Genomic DNA, 20,495 nt, shown 5'->3' with positions numbered 1-20,495 from the left:
ATTTATATGGAAATTGGCGATGATTTAACGTTTAATATTTGTGAAATTTATTGATGTATTGAGAGTTGAATTTGGGTTGTGTTGTTTTCTATTTAAATGGAAATTTTCATTATAACTTAACAAACATATTCTTGAAGAAAAATAACGGGAAATGGGCGTTAGTATGTACTTTATAAGACAAAAATAAGTTATCTTATGCACAATTTTTGACTGGCGACTTCTCAAAATGTTCGTGACAAAGTAACTAATAATACTCACGTTCACACGCACAAACAAGCACATTACCAGACAACCATAACCGCTCATTTGAACCTAAAATGTTTGCAAACTTTAGAGCTAACAGCGAAAATTCCCTGATTCACTCTCAGATATGTCAAGCGTGACGTTTTGATACTCTCAGTGAATAGAGCTTTGATTATTCAAGTATCATGTTTGTGTTAGCGGAGTAACCGTCTCCGTCCTTAGTCTAGATGAGCTCAAAAGATTAAGAATTTGGTAGGTCAGAATTATAGTGTACTTTGACTAAAACTGATCTTGATACTTGTGGATTTTTTAGTGTCGTTATAAAGTAATGTGTAAATAAAATTCCACAGTCACTATACTTATAAAAACTATTGCGAAATCGTATTTAGAAATTGTAGCAATTATTTAAGTCATTTAATGATAAGAAAATTACTTATGCCAACAGCTCAATGTTACATTACACAAAAATGTAATGTAACTCCGATCGATAGTCACCGTGTCGCAAATTGGGATTATGTACATACAAATCAGTTTTCGTAACGTATCAAGCGGCTTACATCCGCCGTCTAGCCGTAGTGCATTAAACAGTGCGCGTGGGCAGATCCGTCCACATTTCTATGATGAATCGGTCGCCGGCGCCGCCATGTTACGAAAATTCGCAACAATTTGCATACAGATACGATCCTACGACGTCGCTTGAACCTCCAATACTTCATGGCATTGTTACACGCATTATTTATATAACGACCGCCACTCTGGTCCAATGGCTCCACAATAAACATGGCAATTGACGCCTACTTACCGACGCCAGCGAATTACTACAATGTTGTAAACATAATTTACATTGCAAATAATATTAAAAATATGTGTGCTTACTGCATATTTGTTCAAACACTGAATAAGTTAAAACATCGTCAACATTTCAATGCAAATTATATACACGGTTCTTTACTCAATGTTTGTCTGCCAATGCGGGCACCGCAGCCTTTTTGGAATCTAAGGAACTCGTCTATTTTGTATAAGTCAGCTTGTATCTGCTATGATAATATTATAGCACTTACTGGCATGTGCGAAACTTCACATTGCTGTCCTTATAAATACGTTTCGCTCCTTGTATACCGATTGAATATCATTTCGTCTATGGCGTATATTCATTGCTGTGCATATTGATTTAAGTGTAACATTCCTTTCTTAGATCTCAATCAGCCAGTAACTTTTGTAACGAAATCCTCTTTCTAATTTAGTTTTTACGTTAATTATAATAGCAGTAAACACAATGACCTCAAGTTAAAACAAAGGCTGGACTACAATACCCCGGTCATCTGTTTGCGAAACATTCGGCATTAGAACGTCGCGTCGCACGTAACGAATGCGCGCGCGCATGATTGATGGCCGACGCGTGGGCGGGAGACGCACGCTGAAAATGCGCGCCAAATTACACGCTAGAGAATAGGGCTGTGCCCGTGTTGATTTATGAATTAATTTTATTGGTGATTCGAAATGGTTGGTTTTGAATATCTGATTGTTATTTGTGGTTATATATTTTATGGTGTATGGTGAAATGATCACATAATTTAAAGTAGATTTGGAACTTTATTTATTAAGTAGTTATATTTTGTTGTTGATGGTGAAATAATATCCATGTAAAATTACTAGCTGTATAAATAATTGAAGATACAAGTATATCTATTTTATTCCTATAAAAAAAAATTGAGATCGTTTTTAAAGGTCACCTTTCTACGCCCAAATATTTCAACTAGATGTTCTCTAGTAAAAGTTTGGTGTGATGACACCCCTAAAGAACAATGCAATTACTTAAAATCTGATGATGGATATGGACACAGCAGTTCTTATTATTAAGCTATCATTACATAAATGATGTTAAATCTAATCAACTATTTCTTTATAAGAATCTATTAAGATATGTTTTTATTGAACCATTTTAGATAAACAAAATAGCGTTGAAGTTAAGTTTAATTAACTTTTAATCTAAGTAGGGAAGACGTTTAATACTTGACTAGTATATAAAATGTTATAAATTATGATCATGGAATAAAGAGATTGGCAGATTACTCGATAGCGTATATATGTTGTAGTAGTCAAAGACGGGGTCAAATTAAACTTAGTTTTTTCCGGCTAAATGTGCATAGCCATACAATAAAATATCCATGTATAATGATTGGAGTTACAAACATATCTACATATTCACACATATGTATATGTCACTACATGTCAGTCCCATGACCTTTGAACAAGCTGTGGACTATATAGCGGGACTCCAGCTCAAAAAGTAAGAAGTAAGAACGGGGTAGTTTTTAGTCAGAAAGAGTCTGACACTCCCTCTCGCACTCTCGCCTCGCTCAAGGCGGCAGAAATCATGGGATTATTTTGCCCTCTTAACCCTTAAACTGGCAAGCACTTTGATTTCTTAAATTTGTCATTTTAATGTTATTTTTGTATTTATTATGATCCCAGAGGAGTGAAAAAAATTGTGGAAAAAATCTGTATATTACAGTTTTCGCGAAAACCTGTGTACTTCAGAGAGTACATTGCCAATTATAATGTAAACTACGTTTGTACTACGTGTAGCACACTGCCAATATATCACTAATACTCATTTTGTTAATTTATTACTTTATTTATAAAAAAATCATTACAAACAAAAATTATTTAGTATGAAATTGACGTCATCAGTCACGTTCATACTCTGCAAGATTATTTCGGAGAGTGCGAGGTGGAATTGCACAACTTGATTCCCCTAGTCCTTTAAATCATCGAATCACAAGACAATCGGCGAAGCGCCACCGCTTCATGGTAGATATCCCACCCACTCGCACCAAGCGCTTTGTTTCAAGCTTCCTTATGCGAACTGCTAGAGAGTGAAATTCTTTGCCGGAATCTGTGTTTCCTGATGGGTATAACCTGGGTGTCTTCAAAGTCCGAGTGAATATGTTGCTTATGGACAGGCGTGCTCCATCGTAGGCCGAATCATCGCTTACCATCAGGCGAGATAGCAGCCAAACGTCAACCCATCAAACGTAAAAAAAAACTCAACTTTTGTTGTTATAATATATAAGATATAGATATAAAATACATATTGATTAACACTATGCATTTGGATATGTACTTCGTGTATACCAAAGTCTATTTCGTACTGATCTGGCAACGGTATTCACGGAGTACATACTTTGATTCTAGCTTATAATATTGTTATTACGTAAATTAGAGCAATAATATCGAATATTTTATGTTACTTGTTAGGCCCCCTTGTGCAAAGCCAAAAACCCAGAACTCCCAAACGAAAAAGTAAAGAAAACAATAAAAACCTTACCCGGGTCGCAGAGACACCAGACCGTTTCGAAAAAATTTTGAATTTGACAAATTATATTCGATTTTATCATAATTTACAATAAAAGTCTACCAAGATTGACAATTATTGCTACTTATTTAATATAAAAAAAATAGGTTTTTTTAATATTTGGGTCATTAGATTTTTTTAAAGTTTATGGTATTAGTGGAGTACAGTGCCAATTTAAGGGTTAAAAAAGTCCCTTGAACAATAATTTATCATAGCACAATGTTTTAAGGTTGTTCTGCGCGGGAATGGAACCCGTAACACGGTTACATTTTACAGTCATGGACATGATACGAGTAGCTTGACAAATAGCAAATAAGCCTACTTAACTACGACTCTTTACACAACAACTAGCCAATGAACCAAACCGGCGTGACTATATCTGATAGAATATTAAACAGTAAACGCATTTACTTATAAATGTATACTGTTTCAAATTTAATAGCGCATCGCACGCGCTGCGCACGCGTCACTAATGATCCGACCGATTCTACAACTACCTACCATTGTGATAGTTGCAAGTTATTTTGAGCTCTATTTTCTTTAAAATAGAGTTTATTTAAGAATGTAGGTTTTGGTTTAGTAATTAGAATTTGCGTTGGATTAAGTTCTGATTGGGTGTATTAAAAGTAATGTTTACTGAGTAATTAATGCAAGCATTATGTGCAAGGTATAAGTACTATGTATTCGGGTATTGATTTTGTTACAAATATGATACACTACAAATGTCTTATGCCTGTTAGATCGATGAAAATCTTTTGTTAATTTGGTTAAAAGTCGATTTTTTTATTTGATTTAATCAAATACAGTACTTTTGGACTTGTACTAGCCATATACATCACTTTTTGCATCAAGGTCTTTAGAATAAGACATAGTGCAATTCGTAGCATACGTTACCTAGTTAAGATTTTAACATACAATAAAATCTACGTCTCTATAAATGGAGCCTGAAGCGTGTATACTTTTCTTACTAAACCACCTCTCAAAATCACTTCGAAAATCAACATCAGGCTTTTTATGTTATGACTAATTCATTCCACAACCCATTAATTACAACTTTACAACACAATAAAAGAAAAAAGTTGCACACAAAAGTTGCAGAACATAACTCGTCTCTAATGACCTAACCATCCATTCATCCATCACCAAATCACTTTTATTAAAACCTTATTCATTGATAACTGTTTAGACATTTCGTGCGTAAACGATGCAACATTCTATATTCAAATATTCAATACAAATTTATTTACGGTTCATTTTCACTCACACTACATAAAGCTACACTTATCTGTATACAATTTTCAGTTCTATTATAAAATCTGTAAGGTTTAATATCGATTGGAGATGTTTGGTTTGTTTTGGGTATTATGATGTGCTGCTGTCTACATTAAACGGATGTTTATACACAATACAGATCTAACGAATTGTATATAAATCGCTTAATAATATTAATCAACGTGTCATTTGATTTGTTAAGATTTATTACTAGAATGCCTTCTTATATATTGTTGATGCCTCAAGTGGCTCTCTTGCGTAATAATATTTCTATTTCTATTTAAAAATTAGTCACACTTCGTTTGGTTATAAAGCAAATGTGAAATACTTAATGAGCGAATGATATATTATTGTGTGACCTTAAGCTTGCAAAATTGTGACCTAAGAATAGCCTATTTAGATAGGTATTATAAGTACAAATGTTCAATTACAAATACATACCATCTCATTTTTAAGAAACGCTCAATTGAAATAAAAATCGTTCCAGTTAAATATTATAAATCGTATGTACAATGTAGGTATTAAAGAGCGAACCTATCGCGGATCGCTATACACCGACTACCATTCCAGACTTCGTTGTTAAATACTCTGTTTCTTAAGAAGTTCTATAATAATTTAGCCCAATATTTAGTCCAAATCTGAAATTAGAGTCCAAGACTTTTGACTACCGAAACAGTACTTATTCAAAGTTTTAAGACAGCTGTAACTAATATCTCTATACACACAAAACAATACTTCGAACCACAATACCAACACCGTTACAACAATAATGAAAAATATAAAATAAACAGTAACAACATAAATAACTTTCGTATAGTAATCCCCAGCCCGAGGCCAAGTTCTCAATTATAGAGCTTCTTCAGTTATATACTGACAGCAGGTCAACCTACCCTTCAAACTACTATCATCCAATCAACTTTCAACCCTATCACCTAAGACCAGAGTTGAAAATCTATTGAACAGTTTATGGTAGCTTGATGTGCTTTATATTGAACGTTTTGCCCGTTGTCTATTCCCGATCTAATAACGCGTGGGTGTAATAAGAGCAATTGAATAATTTTCTATTTGTTTTGTTACAGGTAATTATAAATTGGACGATGTAAAATATGAGATACGGAAGAAAATAGAGCCTCTGTGTATCTTGAAGGCTTTTGGAGGTAATAAATTTTAGGAAATATCTTTTAATCAATAATTGTTTGTTTGTGATTGTGGAAATTAAGATCTACGGTGTAAAGGCTACCTGGTAAGTTTCTTTCTTTGTAGTTTTATATGGGATAATATTATCAAAAGATAATATTTTATATTTCAATTCCTTTCAAAGTGATCAGTGTTGTAAACAATCTGTTTAATAAATTGTAAAATTGCAGTTAGACACTTATAACTTACGAGTTAAACTTAGTCTCGCACTTTTTCTATAAATCAATTTAATAGTACGATAAGAATAAGTATCTATGTAGATTTGATGCACTAAAACTACAACACAAAATCTACCTACGCAACAAGCAAGTAATTAGCAATAAGATTTATATCAACATCTTCCAAGTTCGAAGTCGATTCTAATTAGAAACCATTAAATTATAATCGTTAAACACATCGATTCGATCCGAGTATCGATATCATTTAATTCAACATCGGTAAAGCAGTAACGTATATTATTTTATGAGGTGACTTAGATCTTATAGATCCCTAACTATAAAGTGTCATTGACATCGGTTTACGTCTGCGCATTGTAATCTGACACTCATTGAAATAACTCGATGCGATGCATCGGTAAATTCGAAATCGATTCTCGATGTATCATTCGATTGTTTGCAGTTTTTCTATAAGTACGTGTTGTATTGCGGTTGCCAAAACAATAATGAGTCTTGTTTGATTTTTATTAAGGATTTTTTTTAAATCTAATCTAAAAAATATTGCTATAAGGAAGATAGTTATTAACTACCAAATAACAAAAGAACAGACTTCAGACATTCAGAATTGCAGTAGTCAAAATATCTATTATCCATAGCTCTGCTCCGTTCAAAAACTGATCTCTATATAATTAACATATTAGTTCAGTTATCTCTGCTCAGCTTCCCTACATTTTGCAATCACTTGGTAGGTAGATGACCATCCCAAATATTTTGAAACTCCTTCGTGCTACGTCTCATCTGGTTGTCTTGCAAAACGTCTAACAATCGAGTCGCGACTAGTCACACGCCCTCGGGCTGTCAACGGGTTTCAAAAATGCATCATCTGTTTTGGTAGTGAAGGGAAGACTGCAGTTATTGACAAAGTAAATGTAGTTAAACTGTATACTTATGTAGTCATTTCTACAGAAACATAAACCAGAAACACTATAGAACTCAAACTTTACTATATAAGTGCCATTTTTACGCAGCAACTATTTTTTCCACTCGAAGTACCACAAAAATTCCCACGTACAGCAACAGATGTGCTAATTTCATAATAAAAATAATAAGGACGTTCTAAGAAAACAGAAGGTAAGGTAAATGGCACTATAACCATCCGTGACTCAACTCTGACTCACATTTCCTTACACATATCCCTATCCTTGACATTATAAAGCCATCTTTTAGGGCATCCACCATAATGTGCACTTACCTCCCACAAAAGTGATGGTAAAAACTATAATGGAAGAACTCAGGTATAATATTGTTCGAATGAAATGAGTGTACGTACAAAAACAGAATCATTACACATCTAGATTTTGCAGATGGCCGTACATTTAATTCGATTGTAAAAAACGTTGAATAATGTTACCGTTGTTTCCTGATTGGTTCAGATCTTAATAATCTTGTCTTCTTTAAGCTTTAATGCGTGTGTATTTTGGTCACCTACGTCGCTGTACTTATTGTTATAGAGAAATGAACCTTGTGACCATAAGAATACTGCCTACATTTTTATTCAAAATGCTTAGCAAGTAAGTATTAGTAAAGTCAACCTTTTTATTATTCGGGATTATTCCAATAATAGCATGAAGAACCAATAATAGCACGTATTCTACTCTACACGTTGTTTACTTGAGAAGAAACATTAATGTTTTAACTAAATTACAACCAAAACTATCAATAAAAATAGACTACAAAATATATCACTTCTACGTTTGATAACCCTAAGTAGCCATACAATGAACTAACAGTACTCTTCAAAGAATTCTCAACGCTCATATAAAACACAACTTAATCGATATTTTATTTCTTATACTTAATTTCCATTCAAAAAGTGCATAAGTAATCGTGGTAGCGACAGCATTATGGTTAATATTCGTCGGCATTGGACATGCGTAGGCGCCGATACAGTGACTCGATGATGAACAACAGCTCAATTTGTTTCGTTAACACACAGGGTTGGCACTGCTTGTAAAGTTTTGTTCAGGTTTGTGTTTTAAAAAATTACTGATGAGTTGGGAACAGTGAACGTTATTTCATTAAGGATCCATGTGATGATATGTTAAGTCTAAATTCATTTTAGAGATTAATTCGTGTTTCTATTTTAATCAGACGTTAAAGAAGATACGCTATATTCTTAAATTAATAATTTGATAAATTTACGTAAACTAGTAACTTTTTTTATCTATCATATATAGGTAAACAGATTTACACCTATTTTGGACTTTTGTATACAGAGAAAGTCTTCTAGGTATAAAAAAATAAACTTGTAAACCATACTCGTAAACTTGAACCGGTCAACCCTACAGCCAGCCAGCCAGCGCATCAGTATTCTCAAACCGCTCGGAATTTCTCCGAAGCTTTTTTGGCCCCATCGATATTTCAACTAGACAGAATTTTTCTTCCCCAATCGTTGATTTATGGAGGCATTGAATCCGATGTCTTCATTGAGTAGCTGCGGGCGGGTCGTGAGTGGGAGGAACTGAGATGACCCGAAAATACATTCAGGGTTGCCGATGAAGTAATAAATCATATTTATTGTGGCCACTCCGTAATACGGTCTTTTGTACGATCGTCGTACGTAAATCTTTGCGATCAACACACCTTACGAACAATGGGACATAAGTATTTTTTTCGTTGTATATAAATATTTTTATTCCGCTTTTATTGTCGCTAGTTACGAGTTGATCATGGTCGTTGAATCGCAAGGTGAAGTATAATTTCAGGTGTCGATTTAAGAACTACATTGTTCAACGATAATGTACTTATTTACAATTATTATGTTTAAAAACATCTTAATAAGAAACTCTAGATATGTAGGATAATTCAATAGTAATATAAAATCAATTTCCCTAAAAGGAAAGACTTCGATAACACTCTCTTTTTTCATTTATAGAGGAGAACCTTAATATCAAAAGTAGCCATAGCCAATCTCTCAACTATTTCTAAACTCAATAATACTTAAGACAAGTATCAAAAGAAAAATTTCGTTCTAAGCAGCAACAATAATGAATTATGATTCGCTATTATTGTCTACTAGTTACTATGAAGTCCATCGACTTACTATACTATACTATAGACAATAATAAACCAACAATTACTGACACTTTCCATGACCAAAATATCTATAAAAGTAGGTACCATTTCCAACCCAAAAAAAAATTGATCATTTCAATAAACAAACACACAACCACGCGCTAGCTCACCCATTAAACTAACCAATTAATGTATCTATACCGGTATAAATAAATTTACTGGAGCTACATTGAAGCTTGACTCCACTTTATGGCATCATAGTGAGACTAAATAGAACTCCCTTCATTAGCACCGCAGATCGTTTATTTAAACACACTTGATTGTAAATATCGTACGAATAGAAACAGAGACTATCGAATTTCAACTAATGTTAGTAATGTTACCTAGGAGAGAAATGTTAACTTTAGTTCGTATTTATTGCATATTGAGAGTGTAAAATTAGATTTAATGTGGGTTAAGGAGCTTGTTTGTTGTTCTTGGGTGTTTCTTTAATGAGCATTGGGCAGTGGTTAAAGTAATTATGTGGATAAAAACGTATTTAAAAACTTAGGATAGAGAATTCTGCGCTTAAATTGGAAATGAATGAGGTGATTGCACTCTAGCAATAATTAGCAGAGGATATTAGATATTCTCTCCATTCGAAGCTACACTTTGGAACGAGCATCTAGCTTCACTGGCGAACAGACTAACAGAAGATTATTTATTTCTTTATTTTTTGACATTTCAAACGCACCTATTTATGGTTTAGTTAGAATCAATTATTTGACTTTGACTTAAAAAAACCGAAATATGTCATTTATCTGTTGAGCTTTTTCTCTTTTTGATTTAACTTGATATCATTAATTGTTTCGCCTCAAAATTTTATACAAACCTACGTATATACTAATGCTTCCGTCACACAAGACAACATGACACCCAGCTGTATCTCTAACCACTAATACCGTAAGAACAAACTAAAACGTAATCATTTCAAACAATAGTTTGTAACAAGGAACTTGTTCTAAGCACCAAGTTATCGATAGTACCTAAGTGCAGTGGACAGAGGGCAGTGTCGCATGCTCCGTTGTATGCCCAATGCCCTGCTTGCATACTTTCACCACTCGCTTCCCGATACATCGATAACAAGCGTTTGGACTGCACTAGTGCACGAGTTACTGGCGAAGAGCTTTCGTTTCCGATGATAATGGACTGGATTAGGAAGTGTATTTGTTATATAATAATTTAGTTTAAGATAGGGTTTGTTATCTGTGATTGTTTAGTGAGAAGTCTGTAATTTTCTCGTGTGTCTATAAACAGTACTTAATTTTCTATTTACCAAGTTTTGCAGCAGTTTACTTTTTATCGTTCTCAAGTAATCATCAATACAACTGATCTAAAAGAAAATTCTCAATTTTTATTTTAAAACTAGGAAATCAAATAGGAATGCTACTCCAATTTTGCACCAACATTGATTCCATCTACTCGTTCAAGTAACTGGCCCGTTGTAAGCGGATCATCAAAGCATTTTCCGTCGGCGCAGGCGCTTGTTTCACATTACTTATACAGAGCGGCACTCGTAGGAAGCAACACAACAAATGCCTACAGGCTGTCTATTTACCTGTTTCATTGTACACTAGCCTCACCTGCAGGACTCGCCTACGCACATTGGTCAAAGAATGTTAAGTTAATATCACGATGTAAAAAGATTTTTTGGAAATGCCGTTCGCATTTTAAGTCTTCATTGAAAGCAGATAAGAGTTTGAACCATATGTCTTCTTCTTTCTTTCTGCTTTATTGGATCGCATGACTTCACTTATTTATTCACTTATTTAAATTATTCCTCGCATCATCGCTACAGTTCTCAGCGTTTTAGTATACGTGTATATTTGTATAATATTATTGTATCTAAGCTGGTCTCTAACTCCTAAATAGCTATATCGATTTTAATGAATTTTCGCATTGAGACTAGTTACTCTAATACGATCAAGTTCACAGACAAACAAAACCTTTTTATGTATAGTAAGTATAGTGGCTTCCATACAATTATTTGTGGCACGTTGTGGTCTAGCCCCTACATACGAAGCAAGTTAGTGATAGTTATTAGAGCAGTGTTTTGTTTTGACCCTCGTTTATCAGTGTTCGAGTGTACACAGCAAGCTATACAACACCAGTTTATCATGAGCTCTCTCTGTATGATCTTACCGCGTATTCAAGGGTCAGTTTATACTGGTAATGTATAGCCTGATCTGTAGCCGTGTGTACACCAGTTACTGGTCGAATGAGTAGGCTACTTAGTTTAGTTTTACTACAATATATTATTGTCTGGTATTATAGATTGTTTGTTATGGAAGACTAATTGAAAATTGGATTGGTAACTGTTGTTGCATTTTTTACTTTATTAACCTTTTGGCTGAGATCAAAGTGTAGTGGTATGGTCATTTTGAGGTAGTGTCAGATAAAAGTTTATCAAAATCCATTTTATGGGCATTTTTGTACAACTTTCCTAGTGTTATAAACATTCTTGTTGAAGATAGAGAATAAATAACAATTTTTACTGCCACACTCAGAGTCATTTAATAATGACTTAACCCAGTCCTTAGCAATTGTTTTCGATACAAAATCGTTACTAAGGAATAGATTAAGTAATCATTAACTGTCTCTAAGTGCGGCAGTTGGTAAAATACAGAACACTAATTACACGAAAGGCTTAAAAGAGTGAATGTATCTTAAAAGCCTTAAAACACTGAGATGTAATCTGTCAGTTACAGCCCCATCTTACGCAAGATGGCAGCCGTTTCAACATGTCACTAAAGTACCAAAATAATTTGTGCGTCGGTGTGTAAACAGTCCAATTTACGCGCATTCGGCGTTTTTTTCTTAACTCACTTTCGCGTTGGAAAGTTTATGGTGCGATTAAATTGTCGGCTTCTGCGGTCGCGTCGCCATTGATAGTCGCACGCGTTGATTTGTCGTGATCCATAGCCGATAGTGTTGTAAATGGTGATGTTAAAGTATAATGGTTCTAAAGTAATGGACAATAAATCATCTTTCTTGTTGGTAGGATGCATGTTTAAATATTTGTTGTGCGTAGAAAATTACCAAATAAATACTGAAATAACTTTTGTTATCTATTATAATTTACGTTTGTCTCATCTCGTCTCACAGTCTTTATCCAGCAAACTATTGACGTTACAATATTGATTTAGGTTTAATTGGTACCTTACAATATACATAACTCAGCAATTTTGATTCAGGTTAACAAAAAATATACGATCGATAAGAAATCGAATGAGCAAAATATTTTCACTAATGAGGTGATTGAAAAATCACGTTCACATATAATAACAAGCATATATCAGAGTTACCCAGTTAAATACATTAAACTGCTATATAAACAGCGGCATTTAACACAAAGGCTGGTCAGAGGTTCAACGTGGAAAGTTCAAGCCATCGGTTTTGGCCTTCGTTTATACAATGTATTAAATGAGTGTGCCAGTAGTATACCTACGTAGATTTGAGAGGTAATGATCTGAATTTCTTTGAATATAATCTTTGGGATACAGACTATTGAGCAGTTCCAAGTAACTTCCCAGCAACGAAGCACAGGTTCGATTTTCGGTCGCTCGGGTTCTATTTAAGATAGGGCAAAGTATTACTTGGATTTTTCGGTTTTTGCAAAATTTCTCAGTGTGATGAAAAGCGGCATTACGTGACGTAATGTGCACCTCTGCCTACCCCTTGGGGGTTAAAAGGCGTGACGTTGCATGCGTGTCAGTCACTGTAGCATTTTCCTTAAAACAAATACATTTATTTAATTACCAGTAGGTGATACGTAGAATCGCTTTCTTATCTCTCCGTAACCTTTTCAGTGACACGCATTAACATTTTACTTTCTTTATTACGTTTTACCTTTTTATTGCCAACAAATGTGTGAAAGATAACACCCTGTACTTTACGATATGGTGCCTTTTTCCTCTTCTCTTCTTTGAAAAAGTGACTAATGCCGAAAAGACTGTATCGAGTTTGTCATCTTAAACAAATAACCTATAATACGAGTATAACATGTGAATAACTGCACGAGGTCGCTTTAGTATTCAAACTTTTTGTTCCTTTCCTATGATTTCATTTGTTTTTTGATGTGTTATGCTGCCTAGATGATTGTTCATGGCCTGTTTTAAAAAATGTATAATCATAACTTGTAGGCTTTGTACTTTCAATTGGTTTGCTGTTCATAATTGAAAGTACAAAGCTTAAGTCCATCACATATTATTTTTAACACATTGAACGCGAGGATACTGACGTAGATTTATCATCAAAAGTTTGCAACATCGAACTCCATTCATCAACAAAATCTTACTCACATAATTACCTCAAAATCAGAGCCCCACTAATCCAAATATAGGTACAAATCTGTCTGCGAACACCGTATCAGCTATAAAAAATCTTGACATAATAATTATGAGACATAACGTGAACAAAGCTCCCGCCTTGCCCCACATCTCAACCAGGTTAATTACTTCAATCAGTCAATGCTGAGATCTTCATACGATACTGAGTTTATATGAATATGAATAACTCATCTGTACTCTGTATAAGTGAATAAGTAATTAAGGTTCAGTTTCGTGTGGATTTATTTGGGTAATTTGGTTAATGTAGTGGTGTGAGCAGGGTTGTGTTATTGGTTTGATTTGGAGAAAAAACCGTAATAATATCGTATTGACTAAAAAAACACGGTTTACTCCAGTACATTAATAGAGAAAAGCTCTACTAGTCTCGAGTCACAGAGGGACTCTTAATCATGAGCAGCGAGTGAGATTATTTTTTTAAATGTTGCTCTACACTAGGATTTTCTTCTGTGTTGTGGGTGTGTTTACAAACGAACAAGTTCACATACACGTGACACCCAGATCTTTAACTCTAAATTCTTTAAAGCCGGACGGAAGAAGTATCGGAACCGGTTTGAAATACCTCCTTATACCTATCAGCTAACAGTAAAATATAAAGGAGCAACAGCAATAAATATCTTCCTAATTAACTCAGAGTTAGTTGAAAAGGAAGCTTAACAAAAAAACTCCTAATTACACCCATTACACTTTTAAAGAAACCATTTGTCTCATCTGAACTTTAGAATGAACTACAAACGAATAATCTCATACTCAAAACTTCTTTGAATTCAGTGGTTCTCAACCGGTGGTCCAGGGGCCGTGGTCCGTACAAGACAAAAAACAGTCCACGAAATAAAAAAGAAATACAACACAGAAGTTTGTCTTGTGATTCCAATAAATACGACGGCTAAAACTCGAATGAAACTCATGTTGAAGCAGACATTTGAGAGGATTAACTGATTTCAATAATCGAAAAGTTAATATTTTTATGAGAACGGGAAGCTCCCACAAAAGGTTGAGAACCCCTGCTTCAAACCAATCAATAGAAATAATTTAAAACAAGAAAATTGATGGGTACAAAACCATCCCAAAGAGGAATAAATATCAATTAAAATTGAAACCTATTTCTATAGGCATATAACTTATAACTTATTGCCAATTTATTTAACTACATCAAATAGATTTACTTAAATCGTAAATTACCAAATCGAGCGCAGAACTGGAGCACTTTTGTCAAATATTTATAATATGCCAATCATACGCGTTTACGATTATATTCATTGATTTATTTATATTTATTACTTAGGCAGAATTTAGAAACTGGTCAATATATAGTAGTAAACTTTAGACTACTATGATCTCTCGACAGCTTATCACTTTTTAAATTCGAGAAAATTAATACGATAGTTACTGTTTTTTTATCCTTAGAGACGCGATAACGTAAATTAAGTCACAATACTTCTTTAAACAGTAAAAAAGTCGCAATACTTTTTTAGAAAAAAATAACTCCTTACGTTATATTATCCATTTGACATATTTATATCAAACTCTTTTCGAAAAGCAGCGTTTTATACAATAAAATTTAGAGAAAATGTGCACATAACTTTAACTACCTATATTGATTGGATAAGCTATCATTTACAAATACCTACCTATCTTAAAAGGTCCAACCAAATTATTATCAGCATTACTCGACTTCATGTCGAATCAAACTCACTCATGAACTAAAACCCTGAGTAATAACAGAACAGATATAAAACCTTACTTTTGTGTTTTATTGCTATTGACTATTAGGAATCAATGGAGATCGAGTATCGTCGAGATTTAAGTAGCAACCATAAATGGATTCAATCAAAGTACGGAAAGGTAATAAAATGTCATACGTACCACATCATTTACAACTGATAAAAAACCTTAATTCGTCAATTAAATAGAGTCTTTAATCGCTTTTAATGTCCTTTAGTTAATAGGTTAACTTTATACGATTTTAATATGTAATTAATTTCTATTGGTTCAAATTATATAGGACATAAATTCGGTTTGAAAAGGTCAAGTCATAAAAATTATTTAATTATTTTTCAGGTTTTGATTGATTCTATAAAGATTGTGTTCTGTGTATCTATTATATTTGTTTGATAATAGAATTGAAAATTCTTTATTAAATGAAAAACATTGGTATATAATATACTATCAGTTTAATTCATATTTCTTTCTCTGTTTACAAAATCGCGAGTATGTGATTAAAACCGCAAAGTCGAGTTAAATAAGTATATACTTATGTGATTCTTTATCACCAAAAATTAAAACAACTTTTTATCTCACTTCGCAAATTGTACACCAATCACCACAATGAAATATAGAGCAATATATTATCGATAATTAAATACTAAATTTAATATTTGGCTCCAAATTAATCATCAGTCAACGGAGTATTAATTAAAGAAAAAATGATCTGCTATAATTTCTCTTGTTAAAACATGTACCTACTTATATGAAAAAGCCGACAAAGCGTCGGTGTTGAATTTCGCAATGTTTTAATTGCCAAAAGATATTTCGGTCTTTTATCCGACGATGCCGACAGCCGATTGCTGCCGATTTTTAAATTGAATTATACCCTGTTGCTATAGCAACTCTGACAAATATTACACACGCACGCATGATAATTAATAATAACAGAGTAAAATTTAATTCGATTATTTTGATTGGGCCTGTTAATGCGAAATGATTTAAATAATGCAAGTAAAAGTGTAGGTAATTGATTTACACAAAATCGTAAATGAAATTCGGATTGATAATAAAACAAACAATTTCTGTTTACACATTCAAAACATAAATAAGATTCTACTAATTACTTATCAACCAGTTTATAAATCAACTGCATTCATAATTAATCACTGATTAAAATGTTTTCTTTCATAAATCATGTTAAACAGTAAAACCTACTCATAACATATAATTAAGCAAAGCCTTCTAATCAAATGATTTGCATAAATAAAGAGAACTTAACACTTAATTCTAAACTTAATGAAGTAACGCGTAATAAACTTGGAATGTTCATAATTAATTTTATTACACCGCTCTATAACATGATGAGCCCCAATGTATCATATTCGTGATATTTTTTATGACACATCAATATTTTTATCAAAATAACTACTTTGGTGGGTTTATTGCCTCTCTAATTTGATATCATTCATCAAACTAGATCATAAAGACGAGTAGATAATTGCCAGTTATTTTATTAGTAAGAGTAGTACACACTTGATAGTCGATCAAATTGGCTCCAAGCAAATACGTAATTACTAATTCTCTCCCAAGTATCTTCAATTTCACTTTTGTAAAGTAAAAGTGAGTGAGTAATCATCATCATCATGATATCGGCTACAAGACGTCCATTGCTGAATATAGACCTCCCCCCAATGACTTCCAGATAGGACTGTAGGAAGCGACCTGCATCTTGCAGCTCTATGCGATCTTCATCAGGTCTTCTATCCACCGGAGTGAGTTAATACGGCAATTTTACTACAAAAAATCTCTTCCAGCCTTCACTAACATGAGAAAATTACTCCATAACTTATAGATAGACAATAAATTATCAGTAATATGTACACTTACGTTGTCTGGTCAAATATGTGCATCCTGAATTGCTCACAACGGTGTTTTACGCTCTCAGCCTTAAATAGACATAGAAATCTTCATTCCTGATTACGAAAATACTAATAAAAATAATTCCCTTTGCGTAAATCGTAAGTCCTAAGACACATAAGCGTCAAGTGAGCACCACGCCGCATTCATTAGCCCGTCCGGGAGTGAGCTTGCGTAAATGTGTACCACGGTTTATTGGTCACATGAAATATTATTAGTTTTCAATCGCGTCCGCTTGTCCGCCTGTCCGTTCGGTTGTCGCCGGATGCGTGTCTAACTATATTGATGGGACCAGTCCGCTCGTGATTATTGCGCTATGCCAATTTCACTTCGCGCATTCGACCCGATTTAATTGCACCCAATAAATAAACACCCTTTAAAGAAATTCCTGTTCAATCAAAGGAAAAAGAGGAAAGAGAGTGCAATAAAATTTATACACCCAATTAAATTAGAGTCAAAAACAAGTGCAGTAATGAGGCAATCAATAAGGTATGTCTTACAGTGCCGTATTCCTTTGAAGCGTTTTTCGTTAACAATGATCGAATTTAGCTCAAATTAAAGTTTCGTTAAAATACCAAACTTTGTATACTCCCGTCGGCGACAAGAGTTTAATGATAAACATAAATTTGACGGAAGCCTGTTTGCTGTGAGCGCGTCGCCTTAACGAGACATCTGAATCAAAGACAATGGGTGGTAACTGCCGCTTAATTGATTTGTTCCAGCGCAGAGCTGCGCCGGCGCACGTGCTACAAAATTATTGCCGTTACGTAAACCAATAAGTATTAAAAAATAAACCGGTGAATAAAATTTTATTGAGTCTGATTACTCTCGCTGTAACCTTCGGTATAATTCTTGTAATTTTATACGTGTTCTGTCATTTTTGCGGCCCAAAACGAAAGGTGTTCTTTCTCAAAATGCAACTCTCATTTTTCGCAATGCATATCAATCGCTCTAAAAAGAAACATAAGTGTTTATAACATATATTTTATGTAACGTTATTATTTGAGGCTGAGTCAATGTTTGCATAACGAGTACCATACCATATAATCTAGCGTAACGATCTAATATTGGGAGTTCATAAAATTTAATATAAAATCAATAACCATAAAATGGAATAATATCTAATGATGATTTAATGGTTGCCGTGGCCGTCATAAACCGATATGTTAAACACGGTAATCCGCGGTGCATTAGCGAGCGGTAAATACCCACGAGCGTGCGCCTGCGCACCGACGCGTCAATTACGTTGTTATCTAGACTCCACATTTTGTCATCTAGGCCTACTTGAGTGCTACGCAACAATTATTCGATGATTTTCCTTGTAACATAGCAAAACTAATTGCGAACAGGATATAATTGTAATAAAAAATACATATGAATTCCAATCGTAGCGAAACTGGAAAATAGCGATTGCGTACATTTTAATTTCCGTCCGTTTTTATTACCGATGGCTATTGGTTATCCTTCTTACAAAGCACTGAATAAACAGATGATTACTAGACTAACAAGTCAAAATTACTTTTAGCATAACCAGGCGACAAGTTTTGAATAAAATTGTATTTGACACTTCATAAATTCGATGTCAGGTGTAGTTTAGTGCTAGAAATAAATGAAGTGTTAATATAATACTAGTTATATAAGTGAAGTGAAAACGGCATGCGACGCAGATGTCCCTGTAACAAGAGCGAGTGTCCGAGCGGTATCTAAATTCCGCACGACCGACGTGCGCCCGCGCCGCGGAGAAATCATTGCGGAGTTGTCAACTGTTTCATTTTTTTATGCGTTACTATTCATGTATGATAGATGTATGCCCATTTTTTATTATACTTAATTTGTTTTTGTAACCGAGAATTATTTTTAGATCATAATCAATTATTTTTAATTAATAAATTAAATAGTTTTATTAATAAGTGATTACATATAAAGAGTAATTTGTTACACACGTAAAGTTAAGTGCCACCGACTTATTATTGATATCACCTATTTTGTTTCAGGTAATTAACGAGCAACCATTAAAACTTGAACGCTATAAATCAACGTTCAACTGTAATGGAGAAAAACGGAATGGTAATAACTTTATAAATGCTCTCAATGGTTGTTAACCTCTGTCCAGTTTCACCGTAAGAACCAGTCCGCAAGTTGCATCGATCCTCGCTAATAGTAATTAACGATACCAACCCGTGAAATCGAATTATGTCGACAAATCGATTCGCAATCATCGGTCAAACGTGTGCCTTATTACATATCCACAATTTATGAAGCTCTCTTATCGATCTGACAATGGAAAGCATGAGTTATTAGGAACTGCAAAACAGACTAACTGGTCTATAAATTACTCAAAATAAATAGTAAAGAGAAAAGCTAATCAAATCGATAAACGCTCTTAAATTATCGATTGTTATCGTTCAATTATCATAACGTGTTCCAATCACTTTATATAATTTCCTTTGGGCGATGTGACGCAAAGGCCAAAAAAGAAAATCACGTCGGTACGTGTGGTGGGTCTCGAGTTCATCTTAATAAAAGAAGGGAAAGTTTCACTCCTTATTATTGAGTGTACACAGTTTTTTGCACAAATTGGAGTACTGCGCCCACCCTCTGAAACACGATCGAGACCAACTTAATTTGACCTGCCACACCTTCTCCCAAGTCATTACTGAAAATACATAAAGATGGTACACTGATGCAGGTCTCTTTAACCTGGCCGCCAGAGTAATGATCTTCTCGCGTGTGGTCTTCCGCGTAAGAATTTCGAATTCGATTTTACGAATACAATTACAGTATGGTCATAACAGCAAATTTACATACTAATGATCTAATTTCAATCAGCAATCTCAATTAACTAAGCAAAAAATACAGCAAATGATGCGCCAATTAAAGCGGAATTCAAATTAAGTATGTTGATTATATAATTACGTCAAGATATCGATGTCGATGAAATGGTTGTTATTTTCTACAAAAAGTCTCAGTACGCAGTGCGACGGAATGCGTCGTCTACATGTATTTATCCCAGTCGTCTAAGTCTATCGTAAAACACTACAAGTGCACGAGATTGTGACTAAATAAAGAGCGGTTTCACCGTTAATGGCTACTGACATCTTCGATACATCGACTATACCTAATGTCAATACTAGTTTTATGACTGGCATACAATTTATCGATAGTCGATAAGATCAATTATAGTTC

At 33.9% G+C, this 20,495-nt stretch overlaps 1 protein-coding gene across 2 annotated transcripts in view; it reads left to right on the top strand.

The window, feature by feature from the left end:
* LOC118271922 (transcription factor hamlet) overlaps positions 1 to 20,495 on the top strand; it is a 108,118-nt gene that overhangs the window by 65,285 nt on the left and 22,338 nt on the right. Inside the window, exon 3 of one of the 2 annotated variants that reach the window (XM_050693950.1) lies at positions 19,304 to 19,376. The exons of the other annotated variant lie outside the window; for it this stretch is intronic. The gene's annotated coding sequence lies outside the window, so the exon portion shown is untranslated. The remainder of the gene's footprint in view (positions 1 to 19,303; positions 19,377 to 20,495) is intronic. 2 annotated transcript variants of the gene reach the window in all.

The sequence above is a fragment of the Spodoptera frugiperda genome, chromosome 5 (genome assembly GCF_023101765.2).
Source record: "Spodoptera frugiperda isolate SF20-4 chromosome 5, AGI-APGP_CSIRO_Sfru_2.0, whole genome shotgun sequence".
Classification (NCBI taxonomy): domain Eukaryota; kingdom Metazoa; phylum Arthropoda; class Insecta; order Lepidoptera; family Noctuidae; genus Spodoptera; species Spodoptera frugiperda.
Note: the sequence above shows the minus strand (reverse complement) of the source record. Positions and strands in the feature narration are given on the sequence as shown.